The sequence below is a fragment of the Sminthopsis crassicaudata genome, chromosome 3, assembly GCF_048593235.1.
Source record: "Sminthopsis crassicaudata isolate SCR6 chromosome 3, ASM4859323v1, whole genome shotgun sequence".
NCBI classification, from domain to species: Eukaryota; Metazoa; Chordata; class Mammalia; order Dasyuromorphia; family Dasyuridae; genus Sminthopsis; species Sminthopsis crassicaudata.
The window spans coordinates 465,210,558-465,234,965 of NC_133619.1; the positions used below are offsets into that span (position 1 = coordinate 465,210,558).

At 35.5% G+C, this 24,408-nt stretch overlaps 1 long non-coding RNA gene across 1 annotated transcript in view; it reads left to right on the top strand.

Moving 5' to 3' along the window:
* LOC141562981 (uncharacterized) overlaps nucleotides 1–18,611 on the top strand; it is a 51,848-nt gene extending 33,237 nt beyond the window's left edge. The window contains exon 3 of the long non-coding RNA XR_012488294.1: nucleotides 18,537–18,611. This is a non-coding gene — a long non-coding RNA (uncharacterized LOC141562981). The remainder of the gene's footprint in view (nucleotides 1–18,536) is intronic.
* Nucleotides 18,612–24,408: the final 5,797 nt, after the last annotated feature.

Genomic DNA, 24,408 nt, shown 5'->3' on the forward strand with positions numbered 1-24,408 from the left:
GGAGGAAAGGGGGGGAATTGGAACACAGAATTTTGTAAGGACTAATGTTAAAGAATTGTTCACCCATATGTTTTGAAAAATAAAAAGCTTTAATAAAAATTAAAATAAATCTGTTGTATTCTTGCCCCTTATTCATTTGGTAAAGGTAATAAAAAACAATAAAATTCAAGAGCTAGAAAAATTAAAGCCATGATACAGTGCTGACAAAGTTGTGAATTGGTTCATTCAAAATATATTAGTCAAATTATTGGCTAATAAACAGGAAAAACTGATGACATAATAGAATTTTTAAAAGTGAGTGACTGTCTTTGGCTTTCTTCTCTAGAAAAGTGGCAAGTAACAGTTCTATAAAGATGGTAAGAGGAAACACTTTCCCTACACTAGAAAAAAATGTGGGCAAACTTGAACCTGGTTTTGATCTACCTCTTATTTTTATTGTTCCTCAGACAGATATATCCAGGCTTAGAGGTGACCTATGAGTTCCAAATATTCTGAGGTCCTTGCTCCATTAAACAGAGATGACTGTTAGCTTTTCACAGAGAAAACAACTGCTGGCAATAAGTAGAGATCAAAATCCAGTCTGATTTATCAGAAAAAAAAATCTAGAAAATTTTAACATATTTTAAAAGGTAATTTTGTTTTGTTTCTCCCACTATTCCTTAATCCCCAGTAAAAAAGGACAGATGGAAGGAAGAGAAAATCAATTTCTTGTTTGTTGAAAAGATTAATTTTTTAAAGGTACTTTTATGTCTATGTTCTTTAGGGTTTTTGAATAAATAAATGTACTTGGTCAAAGTACAACTTTTCTTTATTTTAATATAGATTTTTTTCACAAGGTATATGCATGGGTAATTTTTCAGCATTGACAATTGCAAAACCTTTTGTTCCAGCTTTTCCCTTCCTTCCCCCTACCCCTTCCCCCAGATAGCAGGTTGACCAATACATGTTAAATATGTTAAAGTATAAGTTAAATGCAATATATGTATACATGTCCATACAGTTATTTTGCCGCACATGAAGAATCGGACTTTGAAATAGTGTATAATTAACCTGTGGAGGAAATAAAAAATGCAGGCTGACAAAAATAGAGGGATTGGGAATTCTATGTAGTGGTTCATAGTCATCTCCGAGAGTTCTTTCACTGGGTGTAGCTGGTTCAGTTCACCACTTCTCTATTGGAACTGATTTGGTTCATCTCATTGTTGAAGAGGGCCACATCCATCAGAATTGATCATCATTTAGTATTGTTGTTGAAGTGTATAATGATCTCCTGGCCCTGCTCATTTCACTCAGCATCAGTTCATGTAAGTCTCTCCAGGCCTTTCTGAAATCATCCTGTTGGTCATTTCTTATAGAACAATAATATTCCATAACATTCATTTACCACAATTTATTCAGCCATTCTCCAATTGATGGGCATCCATTAAGTTTCCAGTTTCTGGCCACCATAAAGAGGGCTGCCACAAACATTCTTGCACATACAGGTCCCTTTCCCTTCTTTAAGATCTCTTTGGGATATAAGCCCAGTAGTAACGCTGCTGGATCAAAGGGTATGCACAGTTTAATAACTTTTTGAGCATAGATCCAAATTGCTCTCCAGAATGGCTGAATTCACAATTCCACCCACAATGCATCGGTGTCCTAGTTTTCCCACATCCCCTCCAATATTCATCATTATTTGTTCCTGTCATCTTAGCCAATCTGACAGGTGTATAGTGGTATCTCAGAGTTGTCTTAATTTGCATTTCTCTGATTAATTATGACTTGGAGCATCTTTTCATATAGCTAGAAATAGTTTCTTCGTCTAAGAATTATCTGTTCAAAGTACAACTTTTTGACAGAAATCTTTTTTTTTTAATTATAAATTATAGCTTTTTATTGACAGAATATATATGCATGGGTAATTTTTTTTTACATTATCCCTTGCACTCACTTCTGTTCCAACTTTTCCCTTCCATCCCTCCACCTTCTCCCCTAGATGGCAGGCAGTCTTATACATGTTAAACAAGTTATAGTATATCTTAAATACAATATATGTGTGAAGAACTGAACAGTTCTCTTGCTGCACAAGAAGAATTGGATTCAGAAGATAAAAATAACCTGAGAAGAAAAACAAAAATGCAAGTAGTCCACATTTATCAATTGGAACTGAATTGGATCTTTTTTATGTTGAAGATTTCCACTTCCATCAGAATACATCTTCATACAGCATTGAAGTGTACAGCGATCTTCTGGTTCTGCTCATTTCACTCAGCATCATTTCATGTATGTCTCTCCAGGCCTTTCTGAAATCATCCTGCTGGTTATTTCTTACAGAACAATAATATTCCATAACATTCATATACCACAATTTACCCAAACATTCTCCAATTGATGGAATCCATTCATCTTCCAGTTTCTAGCCACTACAAAAAAGAGCTGCCACAAACATTTTGGCACATACAGGTCCCTTTCCCTCCTTTAGTATTTCTTTGGGTATAAGCCTAGTAGTAACACTGCTAGATCAAAGGGTATGCACAGTATGATAACTTTTTGAGCACAGTTCCAGATTGCTCTCCAGAATGGTTGGATTCGTTCACAACTCCACCAACAATGCATTAGTTGACAGAAATCTTTCTCAAAGACTTTCCCAGAATCTTTTGATATGTTTTTGTTTCTGTTTGTTTGTTTGTTTGTTTCTTTTCATGTAGTTAATTGCTTTTCTAAAGTTAAACCATTTCTTATATCTCTGGAATAAATCCATTATAATTGATTTTAAAAATAAATTGCTATTGTATCTGACATCTTCTTTGAAAATGTTTATTAGTATTCATCCATAATATTGGCTTATGATACTCTTTGCTTTATTTTCTCTCTGGAATGTGTGTGAGGATAATATTTGTCTCACAAAAGGAATTCTCCCTGTGTTTTCTTTCTCAGCTTTGGATTATAATTCGTAAAATTGACCTATTCATTGTTTTTCAAAAATAGCTAGGATTCTTTTGTAAATCCATTTGAACCAGTGGTGTTTTTTCTTTTGTATTTTCTTAGAGTTTAATTTCCTTTTCTGAAGTAGTATTAATTAAAATTTGTGTTTGATTCTCTGTTAATTTAGGTGTCATATTTTTGTAGATATTCTCTTTTGTAATTTTGTTGGTATAAAATGATATATAATATGTTCTGATTATTTAATTTCTTCTTTGTTATGATTGCCCTTTATTCATTTTATTTTGTTAATTTTATTTCCTTCCCTCTTCATTTAATTGGATTAGTTAAGTTTGTCAATTTTTAGACTTTTTTCAAAGAACCAGCTATATCACTTAGGTAGTATTTTGAAGTTTCCAATTCATCTATTTCTACTTTAATTTGTAAAATTTCCCACCTTGTGCTTATTTTGGGTTTGTTTTTTGAATTTCTAATTTTTAATTTCATATTCAGTTCATTAATTAATTTTATTCTTGTGTTTTCTTGGACATATACTTTTCCTCTGAGGATTTCTTTAGCTAAATTCCCCAAATTTTAGTATGTTATCTATCTCATCTCTATCATTGCTTTTTCCATACTTATTAATTGCTACTAAGGTTTGTTCTTTTATCCACTCATTGTTCAATATGTTATTACTGAATGAGATAAACTGAGACCTATGCTCTAATAGTGACTTGAGACTTTGCAAGTTGAGCTGTAGCTAAAAGCTGTAGGTGTTCCATTGTTTTAGATAAAATTTTCCTCTTGTCTCTCCTTCCCATCTTTTCATTAGTATTTAAATACCTAATATGGTAAAATGTGTTTTAGGATTGATATTAAGTCTCTGGGTAAATTAGAACTCTACAGCTAATTGGAGAAAAAGTCAGAAGGGGATGGAGACACTATATATAATCTTGTGTTTTGCACTTTGTATTTTGCTTTTATAGACACCTTGTCTTTTAAGAGTTGCCCTTTCCCGGGAGATCCAATAAATCCTTTTTTGCTTTTTACCTTGAAAGTCTCTGATTTTAATTTGGGTAAGGGTCACTATCCCATACATTAAGCCTTCATTTAGATTTTGTCTTTTACTTGTGCTTTTTCCATTTATGGCTAATTTTATTGTGATGATTTGTAAGGAATGTCTTTAGTATTTGTTTTCTTAAAATGTAATATTAAAAATTTATAATTTCTTTGTACCTTCATACATAATTTTAAAGTTAGGAAAGTCAGACTTGTGTTTTTCTCCATTGGTTCATTTAGTATTTTTACTTAATAATTTTTTTTAATCTCTTTCCTCTATTAATTTTGTACTTTGTCCCTTTGATTAGTATTGTTTAAATACTTTGATGCAACACTTTTCCCACATGCTCTCTCAGCATTTCTTCATTCCATTTACTTACCTTTAATCTGATTTGAAGTTTTACTTAAATTATTTGTTTTTCTTTGTCTGTTTCATCCTCTTTTTTCCCTTTCCTATTATCCCTCTTAGTTAACTAGTTATTTCATACTTCTCCTTTCTTTCCATCCTCCAAAATTTCATGTTTATTAATTTTTTTAGTCTGTCTCTTTTCCTTTGCCATGTTCTTGTCATTAGTCTAGTTCTTGTCTTCCAGTATATTCTGAAAATTTTAATATCTGATTCACTCGTGGGAAGTAGAAATCACAGGGCTACTCCATGATATTTTATTCTAGCTCCTTTACCTTTTCAAGCCTTTAAAATTCTGCTTATATCTTTATCCCTTTGTTTCCTTTTATATTTTTTTTATACTTCTTTGTTTTTGTTTCTCTCCTTCCCATGCCCATTGGTTTCTAGGTCTCTGAAAGTTCTAGGTTTTTATTGAAACGTGTTTCTTGAAAACTTTGATGTTTAAGAATTGCTTTTTCATTCACTTTGTGGTTGTTCTCCATTTGTTTTAGTGTAAATCCCCAAAGTTGGGCTTTATAGTTATGTTGTTTTTTCTCATAGAATATTGAGGGATATTCTGGCCTGGATCACTATCCTGTCTGTCCCCTAAAAGAAGAGAATTGTCTTCAGATAGATTTCAGTTACTATTCTTATTTTTTTTAATTAAAGTTTTTTATTTTCAAAAAATATGCATGGATACTTTTTTAGCACTGACTCTCCAAAATCTTGGGTTCCAAATTATCCCCTCAACCTCTCCCCTAGATGGCAAGCAATCCAATATATGTTAAACATGTGCAATTCTTCTATACATATTTCTACAGTTATCATGCTGCATAAGAAAAATCAGATCAAAAAGGGAAAGAAATGGGAAAGAAAACAAAATGCAAGCAGACAACAAAAAAAATGAAAATGCTATGTTGTGATCCATGTTCAGTTCCCATTGTCCTTTCTCTGGATTTAGATGGCTCCTTCATTACAAGATCATTAGATCAGTTCCTATTCTTACAGGCCCAGGCAGCCTTGTGTGATGCAACAACATCCCTACCCTATTATCCCAAAACAGCTCCAGCTCATTTCGTTTTCACAAATAGACTGAATGAGAATGTGCCATTTATTTATTGTGGATAGAAGAAGAAGAGACATGATTTTTCTGTCAGAGATTCTGCAGTTTTGGGGAGAACTCAGGCAAAAGGTAGCCCACTATTCTTATATCTAAGACCTTGGTCCAAAATCCAAATGCCATTCTCAGCCATTTCCTCTTACCTAAGCTGTTAAATCTTACAAATCTATCTATCTTCTTTCTTCTAAAGTACCTATCTTTAGTTGCCAACCTAGGACTTCAAAATCTGTTCTGATGTTTTCTAAATTCCTTCTGGTAGCTCATTTATCTCAGCAGGAGTTATCGGAAGTTGGAAAAAATTATACACCTTAAAAATATCAGGAAACTGCTGAAAATAAATCTTAGAAAGATACCATGCATGCTGATTGTCCATATTAACTCAACATATATTTATCTTAGTAGATAACCTTTGTTAGAGGGCCATCAACCAAGACGACTTATCTTTTCCCTCCTTCTCCAGTACTGGATACCCTTTCTGCTGATGGAATTTATCATTCCTTGGAATGCAACACATTGCTCCTCAATGAACTGATCTTTCCATTCAGTCAGCAGATGCTCAAAATTAACACATTGTTCCAAGGACGGCAGAATTTTTGCTTTCTCTCACATTCTTCTAATCCACAAGTCAGATGAAGAAACTCCTTTGGTCTCTTTGGGTACTTTTTTGTCTTTTTTTTTTTTTTTTTTTTTTTGCATTTCTCCAATCCTTTAAAAAACTTTCTTTAGGGAAAGGGACCTGTATGTGCAAAAATGTTTGTGGCAGCCCTCTTTGTAGTGGTTAGAAACTGGAAATTGAATGGATGCCCATCAATTGGATAATGGCTGAATAAATTGTGGTATATGAATGTTATGGAATATTATTGTTCTGTAAGAAATGACCAGCAGGATGAATACAGAGAGGCTTGGAGAGACTTACATCAACTAATGCTGAGAGAAATGAGCAGAACCAGGAGATCATTATACACTTTAACAACAATACTATATGATGATCAATTCTGATAGATTTGTCTCTCTTCAACAATGAGATGATCCAAACCAATTCCAATTGTTCAGTAATGAAGAGAATCAACTACACCCAGAGAGAGAACTATGAGAAATGAGTGTGGACAATAATATAGCATTTCCTTTCTTTCTGTTATTGTTTGCTTGCATTTTTGTTTCCCTTCTCAGATTTTTTTTTTCTTTCTTTCTAGATCTGATCTTTGTCATGCAGCAAGATAACTGCATAAATATGTGTGTGTGTATATATATATATATATATGTATATATATATATAGTATTTAATATATATTTTAATATATTTAAGATGTATTGGACTACCTGCCATCTAGGGGAAGGGTGGGGAGGAGGGGGAAAGTTGGAACAGAAGGTTTTGCAAGGATAAATGTTGAAAAATTACCCATGCATATGTTTTGTAAATAAAAAGTTATAACAAAAAAGAAAAATTACCTAATTTTCTAGTGGATAAATAAACCTACATTTTGTGGAAAGATAACTATACTTAGAACCAGAATAAACATTAACATAGTAAAAATTCTGCCAATCATTAGAATAGTTCCTTTACTCTCCCAATTTGCTGAAATGAAAATTTTTAGTATTATATTTCTCTTACTCCTAAATCTCAAGCTAATTGTTGCAGCCTACATCACATTTGCCACATCTGTTAGCCATTCAGGGTGCTGCAGGCTTCTGGGAAAAGCTTTTATTCATAACTGTCTGGCCAGCTTTGTTCAAGGGCTTTCCCTAACTTTTCACATAGTACACAATGCAACCTGCTCAGGTGTTCTGGTGCATTTGATCTACAATTAGTACATTCCTACAAATCCCCTAATGAAAACAGTAGCTGCAAACAGCTGCCAACTCAGAGAAGGTTTTATGTTTTTCTTTCAGACACTTCTATCCTTTCTATGGTCTCTCCTCCTCTAAAGATCCCGAATCTTGTTTATTTAAGCAAAAGGAAGAATTTTTTGTTTGTTTGGGCTACCTGACCAAAGAGAAAAGAGACAATAGGAAATAAAAGAATACCAAGATGTTAACTATAGAAAGCGCTTTTTGGAACAATTTTGACACTACTTCTAAGAAAAATATGTTAATTTTTTTTTCAAAATTCACAGCATAGAGTTGTAGAATTATTTTCAAATTTGATGTGTCTTAAAATGTGCCATTTTGAAAATTCTCCCCATATTGAAAGAAAAAGAGAGAGAAAGGGAATGGTGATTGCAACAAAATGAGGAAAGAAGATAGAATCAGAATCAAGTGTTATCCTCTCAGATCAAGGACAAGGAAAGAAGAGTAGATGAAGATATAAAAAGGAAGGAAAATAAATTAGGGAAATCTTTATTTTCAGTAATGTATAACACACAGGTATTAGGAGTGGAGTGGGAAATAGAAATAAAATCTGGAGCTTGAGGAAAGCAAACATTTGGAAATCACTGTGGAAAGTAGAAAATGTATTATAAAGCCAATTAGAGGAGAATTAATATAGGAGATATGTGTCATGATCAACATTTATGCCCCAGTGGTTGCTGATGCTCCCTGGGAGTCGTTATGCACTCATACTCAAATTATTCTCAGAGTTCTGACATCATTGGATACTCTCAGGGGAACTTTAATCCAGGTTCAATCCACAGACTGTCTATGCGCTTGTAACAATTGTCTAACGATTGGCACAAAAGTCTCTATCCTTAAAAACTCTACTGAATATCTTAACAATAAATGTCTGGTTCAACTTAATTTTTTAAATAAAGATATGGGGGCATAAAAATATAAACTTTAAAAAAATTCTAAACAGAAAAACAATGAAGATAGCAATTGTATTGCTGAATATACCCATTCTTCTATAAAAATAATCTATTTTTCAAAAACTCACATAGGGCCACAGACTTGTCATAAAGTTTAATATTAAGATTCAAATTCTGCTTTAAGAGTTCAATGTAGATTTTGAAGAGAGAAAGTTGACAAGGGAGCCCCGAAACTCCTTGAAGGACAGCTTCTCCTTGAATCCTGCCACTGTAAAGACCCTGCTGGAGGACAAATAGCTTTATTCTGTTATCTAGATGGGGCTGGTTGAGTCCTAAACTGGAGAATTCCAACCCTATTCAATTGAAGATTTTCTATTCAATTCCACCTCAAACTCCCCCCACCAGCCTCATCAAGAGCAGGAGCAGGCCTAGGCGTGTAGCCAAAGGCTTCTATTATAAAAATGACAGTTTTAAACGCAATCCTCACAGAGGAGCTAATATGTCATGCCAAGGAAACTATTTTTCTTCCTGGCATAGCAAGCTCTGCCCGCTGAAATATTCTCTTCCAGTGCTACCCTCTCTTTATTCTCACCTATTTCCCTAATGAGACTTTATATCTCTCTGTTGGGATTTCTCTATTAGAAACTTTACTTCTTTGTCAGGACCTTGTCACTAAGGAATTCAGCCATTGTCCCCTATGTCACTCACAATCTCTAATGAATCTGCAGAGAACTGATAAAGGGGCTAAAGCACTGGGCCTGGAGTCAGAAAGGTCTGAGTTCAAATTCTACCTCAAATAGTAGCTAGCTTTTTTACCTTAGGCAAACCATTTAACTTCTGTCTGAACTTCCTTAACTGGAAAATGGAGATAATAATAGTAGCTATCTTTCAGGGTTATTGTGAGGTTCAAATTAGATAATATTTATACCTGGCATATAGTAGGTGCCACATAAATGTTAAATAGCACTATTATTATTAATCTATATCTAGTCAATTTTCCATAATGTATGAGATGTCAAAGGAGGACTGGCATCTTGATATGAGCTCTTTTCAGGACTATTCATTCCCTTTTGGCATCCAACCCATCAACCCAACTTCAAAAAGCTGCAGCATATGCAATGGCCACACCCCAGTAAACTGTCTAGCCATATGATTTATATGCAAATAGATACTAGAGGATAGCTGGGGTTGAAAATATGTAAACATTTCACTTTTATTTAAATATTTCTGGCACATTTGAATTCTTTGTCAATCATTCCATACAATAAACATTCACTAAGACCCAGACACTGTTTTAAATACAGGAGATACACATTTGAAAAAAGAGAATTTCTGCCCTCAAGGAGCTTACAATTTAATGAGAAGATAAAACATAAAAGGAAACTGAAGTGGGGGGAAGGGAGAAGTGAAAGATAAGGAAGTGACCAAGGAAAGTACCTTGATCGAAAAGTCCAAGTCCCAGAATATTGCAAGCAGAGGAGAAATTAGATTTCCTGAGCAGTTTTCTCTCTAAATAGAAGTTTGGAATTTATGGTCCCAGCCCCCAATCTAAGGTCCAGAGGGTACTGACAAGTTAGAATCCTAAGACTCAGGAGATTTTTTACATAAGTTTATGCCAATAATGAATTTCCTATAGAATGGTAGAGAATTATGAATACCTGTGAATAAAAGACATGCCAAAAAGACAAATATACTAAAATGTATTGCAAATTAATGTCATCTGAATTAACATATTTAGTAGCACAAATGATATGCAAATCATCTAACATTAGACCCCAAAATAGGAGATTAATTTTTTTCCGATTAGGCTTTTTTTACATTTCTCCAGTGTTCATTTTGGTGTACTCTTTCTTAGTCAACTGCTTTCAGCATGGAATTGGGGATGATTTAGGAAAGTGGTTCAGTTTTCAGTCTAATATGGTTAGAATTAGGTCTCCTCAAGAACCCAGACAGTCTGCTAGCAAAGTAGTTTAATGAAATACGTTAATTAATTTTTAAAAAATTAACTAAGATCAGAATTTACTCCATTTTCATTTATTTAAGAATTAGGGTACCTATTAAGTGTGGTAGCATGCTCCTGTAATTCCAGTTACTAAGAAGTTTGGATTTCTGATTTTAGATGTTCTGAACTTCAGTGGGTTAAGATGATCTGGGTCTTCATTAAGTTTAGTATCAATATGTACACACACACTGGGCATTATCAGGTTTGAAATGAAACAAGTGGTTCTTTCTGTACCAAGGAATGGTGGTATCAGCCTTCAAATTGTTGGTTATATTTCTAAACTCAGAGGAGATAGAAACCGTTTAAAAAGAAAGAAAATAAAGATTTTTGAATGATTTGCCTGTGTACCTATCTCACCTCCTTGGTATTTTTATTATATGTATATTTGTTCTTCCCCCATTGGGTTATAAACTTCTTGAGAACAGTATCACATTCCTAGAAACCTTTATATCCTCAAATATAAAACACGTAGCCTTGTTCAATGTAATTATTTCATGAATATTTGTTTAGATTTGGAATGGAAAGTGCCATCTCCATCCCAAGAGAGAACTAGGGATATTGAATGTAGATTAAAACACAGTATTTTCACTTTTGTTGTTTGCTTGTTTTTTTTTGTGTGTGTGGGTTTTTTTTCCCCCTTTTCATCTGATTTTTCTTGAGCAGCATGACAAATATGGAACTATGTTTAGAGCTGCATATGTCTAACTTATATTGAACTGTTTGATTTCTTGAGGAGGAGAAAGGGGGAAAGAGGGAGAAAAATTTGGAGCACAAGGTTTTGCTACCTATATGATATCATTTTGGAGACAAAGAAGGGCACATTTTATATACGCTATTATCTCTACCTAAATCACCACAATATCTGAAATCCCACTGTAATATTCTTTCCAAAATGTAATGTTCTCTGTTGAGTTTTTCTTGGGGTTTCTAGAGGCAGCCTGTGTTTCAGTTCAGTAATCACCACGAGAGTAGCCAAAGGTTAAAGTCCAAATCCTTTAATTATCTCTTTCCAAGTCTTATCTCCTTCACTTGGGGCTCAGCTAGTTTTCTGGAGGCCTTCAGGATCTTGGTTTCAGTGGAGAAGCGAAGGAGGAGAGCCTGCCACCACTTCTCTGGTCTTCCCTAGTTCTGATTCTGGCTGAGTTTGTCTGAACTTATATGGTCTCTTATCAAAGGAGTGAATCTTGTAGAACTATAGTAAGTACTAAGTACATGTACTGAACTAGAGAACAATTAAGCACCAGGCTAAATAACCATTGTCTCCTCAATTCCACTTAGTACCTTTTTTCAAGTTCTGGCCCATAACATCTCCTTATAGGATTAAATCAACCATACTGAACCATGCTAAACTAGATAACCATTGTCTCTATCAATTCCACTGACTTAGTACCTTGTAAGAATCCTTCGTTTCAAGTTCAGAGTTCTGGCCCATAATATCCCACTATTAGAGTTGTTCCTTTGGGTTAAAGCATTAATTCTAAAAAGCCACAGATACACAGAATGTCAAGTTTCAGGTACAGGTTAGACTAGTTTGGCTTCTAAGATATCTTTAAATTCTGTAATTCTGTACTACCTAGAAAAAGTAACATTAGCCAAAAGATTAGAAGCATAGAATGTCCAGATTAGATGGAATGGCTCTTAGAGATCATCTAATCTAGTGGGCCTTCAAATGGGGTGTGTGCCACAGAAATTTTGACTGGATTATCTTGGGAATTACATAGAATTTAACAGGTGCAATCACATACACACATGTATGAATTTCCCAACTTTCATGTATTGTGCCCAGATTCCTTATGGCAAAGAATAACATTTTATGTTTAAAAAAGAATAATAATAACCATGAGAACCATTGATCTAATCCAACCTTCTCACTTTACAGGTGAGAAAAGTGAAGCCCATAAAGAACAAATTATTGGACTCACAGAGCTAGCTATTAGAAGTTGATTTCATGACTGTAAACTGTTTGCACTTTTGTTTTTCTTCCCAGGTTATTTTTACCTTCTGAATCCAATTCTTCCTGTGCAACAAAAAATTTGGTTCTGCACACATATATTGTACTTAGGATATACTATAATATATTTAACATGTATGGGACTGCCTGCCATCTAGGGGAAGGGGTGGAGGGGAAAATTCGGAACAGAAGTGAGTGCAAGGGATAATGTTGTAAAAAATTACCCATGCATATGTACTGTCAAAAAAAAAAAAAAAGTTATAATTATAAAATTAATTTTAAAAAAATTTTAATGAATGTTAAAAAATGTCTTTACATGTAACTGGCAGAAAAATAAAATATTATTAAAAAAAAAGAAGTTGATTTCAGCTTGCATATCTGATTACCACTCTCATATTAGCAGAAAGGGATATGACCATGGGAAAAATACACTTAATTGGAATTGCTAGTGCCACAGTTCTCTTTTATTGTCTTAACTCAGTTTTCCTAATTATCCTGCCTAGGTTTCCCTGAATTGTTCTGCTTCAGTTCCTAATTGTTCTGCTCAATCCTGCAAAACCATCCCTCCCTCCTAATCATGATGATCCAGGTAAGGAGAAAGACTTTCTATCTTAGACATCATCAGAATGTCCAGTGCCTCTCCCCATTCCAACTTATCAGAATGTCCAGTGCCTCTCCCTATTCTGTAATCCCAATTTATCAGAATTCCTCCTCCCACTCTGTCAGAACCGGATTGATAGTCCTGTTACTCAGCACTTTGACTCCACCCCTGCCTCGGTTTACCCCTGTAGCTGAACCACATATATATATAATATCAATGAGAACTCACATTGTTGCTGGATTCTTGGAGATGATAGTCATTCAGCCCTGGGATCAAACCATGGATCCATTTAGTCCCAGTAAATCTCTCTCTTTCAAATAAAATATCTAAAAAACTCTCTAATATCTATCTTGCCTCAGTTTCTCCATTATTACATATTGGAGACGTCCCACCATGGTATTAGAAAATGAGAACAGGATTAGAGAATGGAGACATTTGGGTCTCCACCTTGGGCCTGGGGTGGTTGAGGATCTGGGTTTTTGACCTGCAGAGGCTGGCCCTCTGTATTTTTTCCCAGAGTCTCCAGGGAAAGAGCAGTTTTCAGCTGCTCCATTTCAGCCACTAGAGAGTAAATGTGGATGTCTTAGGACATAATCTGATCTGTTTGCCTGTTCTGTCTGTCTGTGCTAGCTTCTGAATTCTCAGAGTAATAGAATGCTGACGGGCATTAAATTCTGAGAAGGGTATCTATCATTCCAGGATGCCAAACCCTCTGGTTTGGTTGTCTTCTAAGACACATCTGGTCTGACTATGTGTTAAATGTTTTAATGCTGTAATTGTGCAGTCTATGTCTGTGTGATTTGTGTTCTGTGCTCTGTGTGACTTCTCTGTTTTGTTGGTTAAAGAGCTCTGCTAAAGGTTTAAGAACAAGAATTGCTTTTTTCAGTGTTGCAAGTGTACTTAGTACAAAATTTGCTTGTGATTTTAAACTTTTTAACCTCTTGCAAAACCGTACCTGATTGAAACTCAGGCAGGAGAAAACATTTGATTAGGAATTTTAGGATGATTGTGAAATTGTGGGAAATTTTACTATTGCCTTTGCATGCTAAATTTGTTCTGAGTATTCTTTTGAGCAGTTTTTAAATTGTGGGAAATAATTTTACTATGCAGGCTAGATTTGTTAGCTATAAGTATAAGAACAAGAACAATGGCTTGTTAAAGAGAAGTTCTGTTAACTTGTCTGAAAGGGCCTCTAATTAGGTAAAGTATGTTACCCTCTAAAACACTTTGGGTAATTTGTTAACATTATAAATTATGCTTTAAATCCCCCTCTGCTGGACATGTGGGTTTTAATGGAGTCATTCACTGTATTGTGAATCTTAAATTTTGAAGAAAAAGAGAATGAAGGTGATGTAGGAGAGACTAGAAGGAAAATTTGCTTGTGGAAAAAAAGGTTGGGTGAGGTAAGGAGAAACTGGATCTTTTGTCTTCAAAAGTGAAGATTAAAACTCACCTCCTCCACTGCTCTCTGCTACTTTAGTGATTGAGCATTTAGTTGGAAAAATTGTAGGGCTGGGAATTGTATAAGGAAAAGGCAGAGGAAAGTTTTTAATGAAAGGATTTCTGTGTGGGGAAAATTGAGTGGGAAACTGGAGGGAATCTTTTGTCCAGGGGAACAGTTTAGCTCACCTTCCCTCTCCCTTGCCTCTTTGGAGATGGAAGTGGGGAGGAAGGTGGCCATGTGGAATCCTCTCTTTCCTCCACTCCCCACTAAGTGTGTTCCAGACATTTTTTATCAAGTTGTAGCCACCTGGAAGAGCAAACTGTGATTTAAGTTAATTATTGAATTGTTTCCTTTGACACATAATAGTTTCCTTGCTTAAGGAATATAGTCATAAATGTGATCCATACTTTGGTAGGGTTATTTCTAAAAGTGTAATATTTTTAAGAACCTCTTGTATTCTTTTATGTGGTATTAGGATATTCTGTATAGGATATTCTATCTAAGTTTTAATTCGATTATATTAGGTCATCCTAAGGTCATTTAAAGAGCTTCTGAAAATAATAGTTTTTTTTTTTCTTTGTTCTTTTGAAAATGTTTCTGTTTTGGACAACATGCAATTTGGGATATTTGCCTATGTATAAGGTATTTTAAAAGCAAACTGATTTGTATGTATAATGTTCACTTATCAAACTGTCTACTTAGATATGAAAGAAGTGAACTTACTGAGACAAATTCTTACCATTATAAATATAAGGTTATGATAATTACCTGTTTGGGATTTATCTGAAACCTTGGTTAATGGGATTTGTTATTGGAGGTAAAATTTCTTGGGCTTATAGTTAATATTATTTGGGAATTTTAAAGCTCCATTGGGACAATTATCTGGAGTAAAACTGGATTAAAATGGCTAGTTATCCTATATGAACTTAGGCATCAGTTTTGATTGCTTATATTGTTATAGTCATATCCCTGTATTTTTCCCTCCTGTGACTGATTTCTATGATCAGAATGATGTTCAATAGAAACTGTTAATGCACTTCAATTATGTCATACCTTGCTATTTCCAATCTGGTTATATGTAATCATTATATCCTAAATACTTGGGCAAATAAGTATTTAGCCTGGTCATCTATCTGTTACTGGATATTGTATCTATGATATTCAAGTGTTTCTTTAAAAGGTTTCTAACTAATAAGAAGACCATTAACAGTAGTCTGTGAGACGTAACTGCTGTTTTTTTATGGAAACTATAGCTGACAGCCTTTTGCCTGTGAGACAAGCATCTCTTTACATAGGAAGCTGTTGGCCAATCTAGTTTGGCCTCTCCACATCTTGTAGCAGTTCTTGTGAACCAGTCTTTCTATGTCAGACTATTCTAATCTTTATTTGTTAAATTTGTGTTTTTTTCTTCTAGATTTTGGTCAAATTATAGGTATTAACTTGCTTCTGGGACCTAGATCAGCTTTGATTGTCAACATGCCAGGCCATACACATCTCCCTCCCTGCACTGAGTGTCTGGACCCATCCTCAGCATGAAGCGGTTTTGAATGAGGCTTCATACGTTATACCTGATGGACTGATATGGGGGAATTTGGGAATGGTTGATGAATGATTGATTAGGAGATTTATTACTGTGTGTTTAAGATTTGGGATGGAATTTGTTAAAACTGTATAACTATTGTTATATTTGAGGTGTTTTCAGGAAGCCCTACTGTACTAGTCTGTTATGTATAGGAATTTTGATTCACTCTTGGGATTTATATGTGGGATGTTTATTTGATAATTCCTTTCCATGAGAAAAAAAAAAGGGAGGAAGAGATAGGAAATTGGGGAAAGTGGTGGATTTTTCTCCAAATACCTGAAAAAATAGGTACCTCTAGTTCCTATTCACTTTGCCTTAGGCAGTGCTGTTTCACCCCCTATCTCACTAGTTCAGATTGAATTGGAAGCCCTTAAATTTACTGGATTATAATTTTCTGGTTATGCTTTAACTTCGAAATCTCTTATTCTGTTGAACAGACTCAGTTTTGGGAATTATTATTTTTTAGAAATAACCAGAAATCAAACACCTGTTTGAGACTGGCAGTTTCTCTGAACTGTTTTTCCATTTCTGTAACCCCAGTTCCTTAATTATTATTTCAGCATTCTCAAAGGACCTTGCAGTTTGTATCAGGCCTCGAAAAGTTTGGATTTGTCTGCGTTGGTCTAAGTGTGCATAATCTGTTCAGAAATCTGATCCCTTCTGAAGCCCTGTCTGTTCCTCTGGTGGGGACAGGTGGAGCTACTCCAAGCCTCACCCTTCTCCTCTGGAGAGGGTTGCCCCTCTGAATGTGTCTTGATCCCTGTTGCTCTATAAGCAGAGGCTGAGTTAAACGCACAAATGACAAAGACCTAACTCAATGAACTGTCCATCTCAAACTGGATTCTCTAGCTGAGATGCTTCAGAACTGCAGAGGACCTGACATGCTTGCAATAGGGAGCCTGCATATTGCTGATCAACTCTGGGGTTATCAGGGAGAGACTTGTCCTTGCCATAAGTCCTTACATTTTTCTAGTTTTACTTTGGTTTATTTGCTTCACATAGGGTTGGTCAAAATTATGGTGCTAAACCTTCTAGGTATCTAAAGGAAGGTAATTCAATGATCTGAATATTCAGAAGAGAGAGAGTGTGGAATGTTGTGCCACAGTGCTCTTTTATTGTCTGACTCAGTTTCCTAATTATTCTGTCTCAGTTCCTAATTATTCTACTTAATACTGCAAAACCATCACTGCCTCCTAATCATGATGATCCAGATAAGGAGAAAATCCTTTTATCTTAGACATCATCAGAATGTCCAGAGTTTCTCCCCATTCTGTAATCCTAATTTATCAGAATGCCTCCCCCCACCCTGTCAGAACTGAATTGTTAATCCCATTACCACTCTCAGCCCTATGACTCCTCCCCTGCTACCTGTCTACTCCATATATATACATGTCATTGAGAACTCACATTGTTTGATGGATTCTTGGAAATAACAGTCTCATTCAGCCCTAGGACCAAACCATGGATCCATTTGGTCCCAGCAAATCTCTCCCTTTCAAATAAAATATTAAAAACTTTCTAATCTCTATCTTGCCTCAGTTTCTCCAGCATTACCTTATGGAGAAGAAAAAGGCCCACAGAATCATGGAGTACTACTGTAAGTCCTATGTAAGTTTCTACACTAGAATCTATAGCCAATTGGGAGATGACACGAGAACTTCTGGTCCTAGGGTATAGAAAGAGAGAGAGGAAGAGGAAGAGGAAGAGGAAGAAAAAGTATTGAGGAAGATACATAGCACACAAAACCAGGAAAGTGGGCTGAGGACTAAAGCTATCCTCTTCAAAATTCTGCAGGGATTTAAAGTATGAAGAGACTGAAGAGTAACTCAATGACTTTTAACAACTTTGTTAGGTAGATACACCCCACCTTGAGAACTCATATTTTTTCAGTACCTTACTTGGCTTTTTTCCTCCTAGAATTGAATAAGGACTTCTCACTGACTGTGAATAAAATCACCAAAGAAGACTTTCAAAAAACATTTACTGAATGATTTCCAAAATGACATGTTCATATGTCAAATCACAACATAAAGAAATATTGAATGAGTATTTAAGGTTTGATGTTGCTCTAGGGCATTTGAAACTTGCCAAAGTGAAGAAGGGTATCATATGCTGCTAAGGTCTGAATGAATCATAGGAAGCTACTCAAAAATTCCTTTCTTTCAAACAGAAAATCTAAGGAAGGGTATAAGAGAAATAATACAGATCAAATCAATTTCTAGATTTATTCCAAAAATTTCTCCCTCTTTTGTCAAGAGAGTATAGAGAATATGTATCTAATAAATCATGCCCTGGACTAACATGTGTGTGTTTATTGGAGGAAAATTCTAGGAACTCCAGAAGACATGTCATTTTTGCCTGCTTAATGCTTGACACCTGTGTTTTTTTGTTTGTTTGTTTTGTTTTGTTTTTAACTTGGAGGCAGTTAGGGCAATGGATAAAGACTTTGGCTTTGATTTAGGAAGCACTCAACTTAAATTTTCAGATACTTTCTAGATGCTCACATCCTGGGCAAATCACTTACCCTCTATCTCAGCTTCTTCAATTGTAAAATGGGGATAATAGCATCCACTTCCCATGTAGCTGTGAGGTTCAAGTGAGATAATGTTTGTAATGTGCTTAGCATAGTGCCTGGCTGATGGATGCTGAACAAATGCTTGTTTCCTGCCTTTCTCTTCCCTTTCCCTTCTTTCCACATTTAATCAATTATGGCTTATTGTTGATCATACATTTGTATTGTCTTATAGAATCACAGAATTTAGAAAGGACCTTAATGACAATCCAATCCCCTCATTTGAAGATAAATTGAAGCTTTAGGTAAGTAAAGTGATATGTCTGTGACTTCATAAGTGATAAGTGAAGAGATCTGGGACTAGAACTAAGGAATTCTGACTTTTTTCTGTACCATACAACCTTATCATGAATGAACAAATGAGTGAATGATTGACAAATCATTTATTAAGTTATATTCTAGAAATTCAATTTCAGAAGTTCTGATTGGAACTATTTCCTCCACCCTCACACATATCATAGCTTTTTGATCCTTCCCCTCTGAGCTCTTGAAGCTTTGTGATAGGACCCACCCATAAGGAGAGCAGAGAGAGAGAGAGAGAGAGATACAGCAAAAGGAAGCTAGGTAGCACAGTGGACAGAGGACCAGACTTAGTGTCAGAAAGATCTGAGTTCAAATCTGAATTCAGCCATTACTGCCTATGTGATTTTGGACAAGTCAATTTGATTCAATTTCCTTATCTGTAAAATGAGTTGGAGAAGAAAATGGCAAGTCACTCCAATAACTCTTCCAAGAAAAACTTCCAAAAAGTCATAAAAAGTTGGATATAACTGAAATGACTAAATGACAACATATTACAAGTTGTCTCACATCTTGGTATATTGGTGTTCAGAGTTGTTGTGGCTACAAAATATTCATCACCTGATGGCCAACTTTCTGACAATGAACTGAATCAAACCCAGTCAATCCTCAGATGAAGCCTTTCCAGGATCTCCCAGGAGCTGCATTCCCTTGTCAGTCTTTTAGAACTCGAGTCATTTTGATGTTTATTAGCATTTTACTAAGAAGATTCCAGTCATTCCTTAGAATTAGCTAAATCAACTCTTAAAGGTTGTAAAGTTAAAAAAAAAAATTTGCCAACTTGCATTAGTGCAAGGAGTTTCTTCAACTTCAGAGTTTCCTCAATCTCCTACCCCCACCCTCAACTCACTCCCATCCCAAAGGGTTAATTATATTAAAAAAGATTTATGATTAGCTATCAGAAAATGAATTTTTAGTCACTACAATCTAATGGAAACCCATTCACCAAGGGATGGAAGGAGTTGGGATTTGCAATGGTAGAAGGATACAGATGGATGCAGAAAAAGAAAGGGGGTTACTATACCATATCCATGAATGAAATTATGAAAATTAAAAAGTGTTTAATATTAATTAAATTGATGAAAGGGCAAGAGGCACAATTTGGTGGGCTTTTAACATTCCAGTTATTTTTTTTTAAATAAAGCTTTTTATTTTCAAAACATATGCATACATAATTTGACAACATTGACCTTTGCATAGCCTTGTTTTGGATTTTGTCCTTACCCCCTACCCTACTTGACAGACAATCCAGTATATGTTAAACATGTTAAAATATATGTTAAATCTAATATGCATAAACATATTTATGCAATTCTTTTGCTGCACAAGAAAATTCAGATTAAAAAAAAAGATTAAGTAAATGAGTAAGTATAATGTTCTTGTTGGTTTTCTGGAGGTCTTGGAGCAGCCTTCCTTTCAGCATATTAATCACCACAAGAATAGCCAGATGTTAAAGTCCAAATCCTTTCTTATCTCCTTCACAATCTAGTTTCCTTGCCTGGGGCTTTCTTAGAGGCTTTCTGGAGTCTTGGTTTCAGTGGAGAAGTGCAGGAGGCCAGGTCAGCCACCACAATGTGGCTAATGAAGATGGAATGAATGAATCTTTCTGAATCCCAGGGCTTATGCTTCAGCCTCTAGCCACCACAAAGGTGGACTATGGAATGAATCTGTCTCTCTTGGGCTCCGAGAGCTTGAGCTCCCTCCTCCAGTCAGTTTGTCTTCTCTGGCTCTGTCTTTGAGCCAGGAGAGCCAGCAGGAGTCTGACCAAAGATGGAATGAATCTCCTCCAGTCCTTGCTGGCTGTTATATACTCTATTATAATTACATTATCAAAGGTGTGAATCTTGCAGAACTATATTAAGTACTAAGTACACGTACTGAACTAGAGAACTACTAAGCACCATGCTAAACTTGATAACCATTATCTTTATCAATTCCACTGACTTAACACCTTGTAAGAATCCTTGTTTCAGAGTTCTGGCCCCTAACAAGTAAAACGAAATGCAAGATAACAACAAAAAGAGAATGTTATGTTGTGATCCACATCCAGTTCCCACAGTTCTCTCTCTGGGTATAGATGACTCTCTTCATCACACAATCATCGGAACTGACATCAATTATCTCACTGTTGAAAAGAGTCATGTTCATCAGAATTGATCGTCATATAATATTGATGTTGCTATGTACAATGATCTCCTGGTTTTGCTCATTTCATTTAGCAACATTCTAGTTATTTATTAAGAACTTATTTTATCATGTCAAATTTGACTAATTTATTTTCTTACAGTTACAAGACTGTTCATTTTCTATTTCTATTAGACTTTTCTATGACCTTTTCAAATGTTCACACTGCTGTTATTCCATATTAGAGACTTTCCTTAGTTTTTCCTTTGTATTGTATTACCCAGCCTCAACTTAGAGCTTTATTTGCACTGAAATGTTAAAAATTACTATGACTACTCCAAAGTGAATCTTTACTTCCTACTGTAAGGATGAGTCAACCCTAAAGACTTTGTTTTTTTACTTAGCTTTTCTTTTTTTTTTTTTTTTTTTTAAACTTTTTAACAAAGGAAAACACAAAATATTTTTTTCCCCTTGGATTCTACAATTATATCTTAATATCTGCTTTACTTTTTTTGGAGAGAATTTAAACAGGTTTACAAAACCTTATATAATTTGTTTCATGAAGATCCAGAAGGAAAATGATTTCTATCAGTTTATTATCACAATCTGCTACTACAGATGGGTTAAGTGGAACAGTAAAGAAGCAGCTAAGTAAGCTATTTAGTTGAGTTTATAGATATAGAGTTGAAAAATATTTTAGAGGTCATCTAACCCAATTTCTTCATTTTGCAAGTGAGGAAACTGAAGCTCAGAGTCAGACTACTTGCTCAAAGCCATTCACTTAATACTGTAGCAGATTCAGGATGACAAATGAAGTTCAATCATAGTAAACCAAGCTTCACAATTTTCCATACTTATCTCCTGATGATAGGGATACTATCATTTTTCTTGCTCTTCTCTACATTACACCTCTAAATGTAGTATGATTACAATAATAAAGTTGACTCCTATTTTTTTGCAGTTCACTAAAACCTCCAACATTTCACCAAAAACCCTTATTCACCCATGCAATCTCACTTAGTTAGGCATTCAATGAACAAATAGGGCTAATCTTCTGGGGACCCAACTGGCCAGTTCTGGTTGTCCTTCCTTGCTCTCACCCTCCTTTCTTCTGCCTCCTTCTTTCCCTCCTTCCTTTTTTTTTTTCTTCCTGCCTTCTTTTCTTCCTTCCATTGCTGACTGTGCCCACTATTTTAAGAACCTGGCAGTTATGGCGTTTGACTCATGGACATCAAAAATTATTGGACTTGAAAACCCTCAGGAATCATTGGATTCTCTGAAGCATCATAAGACTGTTGCAGGACTTCAAAAACTTGTGGGGATCATTGGATTCCCTAACACATGAATCAATGGACAAAAGATTGGTTTTGGACTATCTCTTGGATGCTGAAAAAAGCATGTGTGACTGATGTTTACATACCCTCCCCTTCTAGGATTTCTGGAAATCTTTTACAAAACCGTGTTGATTTATATTGTTTGTTATATCACTATTTGCATGTACAATTCATATTTGTTACACCACATTGAGCCCGCACTGACTGTGGGGAGAGTCATACTAATAGCCTCTGCGTTATTCTGTGCTTGTGTAATAACTCCCATGGTGATGGGTTTGTGCATAATAAGACCCTTCAACCCCAAAACCCACTAGCAATCCCCACTTCCCTTTGGTGCTTTCCATCTCCCTTCCTGAGATGTTAGAGAGGGCGTGATTATCTCCTTTTTAGTGCTTTCATCTCTCCTCCTGAGAAGTGGGGGGGGGGATGTGGGGATGTGATCACCTTTTTGGGGTTGTCACCTCCCTGAAAGTCAGGGATGGCATGACCATCTGTGTTCTAAAACAAAAGAAAGCAGGAGATGTAAAGGGTAGAACTGAGCAAATGCACTTGGATAATGGAGCACATGAGACTAATTGCCAATTGGATGGTTCATTAACATGTTTGAAGGTTGACCCTCCCCAGCAGTTCTGTGCTGACTTGGTTGGTGGGACAAAGAGGGGGAAGTGACTACGTGTGGGTGGAGTAGGAGGAAATTGAGGCATTCTCCTGGAGGTGGTGTAAAGATTACTAGATCTAATCCCCTGACAGTGAGCTCAAGAGACTAAAGACTTTAAGATTAGCCTGATACCGGCTGATTTCCGGGAAGACAGAGTTCCAGCATCTAACATATCAGATTTTCCAAGTTTTTTTTTTTTTTTTAAACGTGGCAGTTATTTCTGGCTACCTTTGCCCTGGAATGGAAACTATAAAAGTCATTATGTAAAAATTGATTATATGACAATGTATTGTTCTGTGCATATAATGCTCTGCCTCTGCCAAAAAGAATAGATTATGTTGCATTATCTGATTTTCTGGGCCCAACTTGTTTTGGCAGTTGCTCAGAATTTGGTCTGTTTTTAGTGTTATTTACATTTTTATATGTGATCATCCCTTCCATTCTGTTGATTTTGCTGTCACTCATCAGTTCTGAACTGTTTTTTATTAATATCTACTAACCAATATTTCATTGGTCATATACAATTTTCCAGATAAGCACACTCCAGTTCTGTTAGCACAATAAAGTGCTGCTTTGTATTTTATTTATATCTTTAAACTCCTTGGATCGGAAGGAAGTAATCAGCAGTATAAGGGGACCACACATTACAATGTGGAGTTGAACTGATTCATTAAGGGATAAAGATAGAGAAAAAAGGAAAGTGGCTAGTAAAGATGGTCTTGATGGCAATTGTTGTCTTTGTGCTCCAAGAGGATCAAAACGACATCACTATGTTGGGGTCCAAATACAGTGTATCTGACTGTGGCTGGTCAAACCAATAGAGCTCAAGCTTGGAAAGTTCTATTACAGATTGGGCACAAATAGTTCATGTTAATATTTGGAGTGGAGATAGCTCTAAAATTGCACATCTGTTTCTTTTGAGCTTTAGTAATACTGCTTTGAGTTACTGCAATAAAGCACACCATACAAGTATGCCATACTAGGTGGTCCTGTGCCATTGTCTTTCCATGTCTCCATAATTCTTTAGAGACCTCGCAAGTTTTCTTGTATCACTTCTTCTTATCTCCATCTGAGCACTTGCCTTGTTTCTGATTTCTGTAAAATATTCTTTTAGACAAACTTGTTTGGCATTCAAACATGGCCAGCCCATATTAATTGCACTTTTTGCAGTAGAGTTTAAATGCTTGGCAGTTCAGCCAAGAAAGGACCTAAGTGTCTAGTTAGCAGGTGATCTTTAGAATCTTCCTAAAACAATTCAAATCAAATTTGGCCTGGAAAACTGAGGGAGGGAGGGATGAATGGATTGGAAAACAATAGAAGTGGATTAAGATTAGGATATGGTAAGGGAAGGAAGACTAGAGATGGAAAGCCAATAGATTATGGTCAGAAATTCTGACCATTTCTGAATTCATTAACATGATAATAATACATTTGTAGGTGATTGCAAGATCAAAGCCATTGTCTCTTGTGTTGAGATAGGGAAAAGGAGGTCATGAAAAGTGAAGAAATAAGTGGGATTACTGGTTCAAAGGACAGTAAGTTAACCAATAGAGTGCATAGTTGCAAAATGTCTTCCTAGAGCATTTGGACAAATTCATAGTTTCACCAATACTGACTTAAGTGTGTAATTT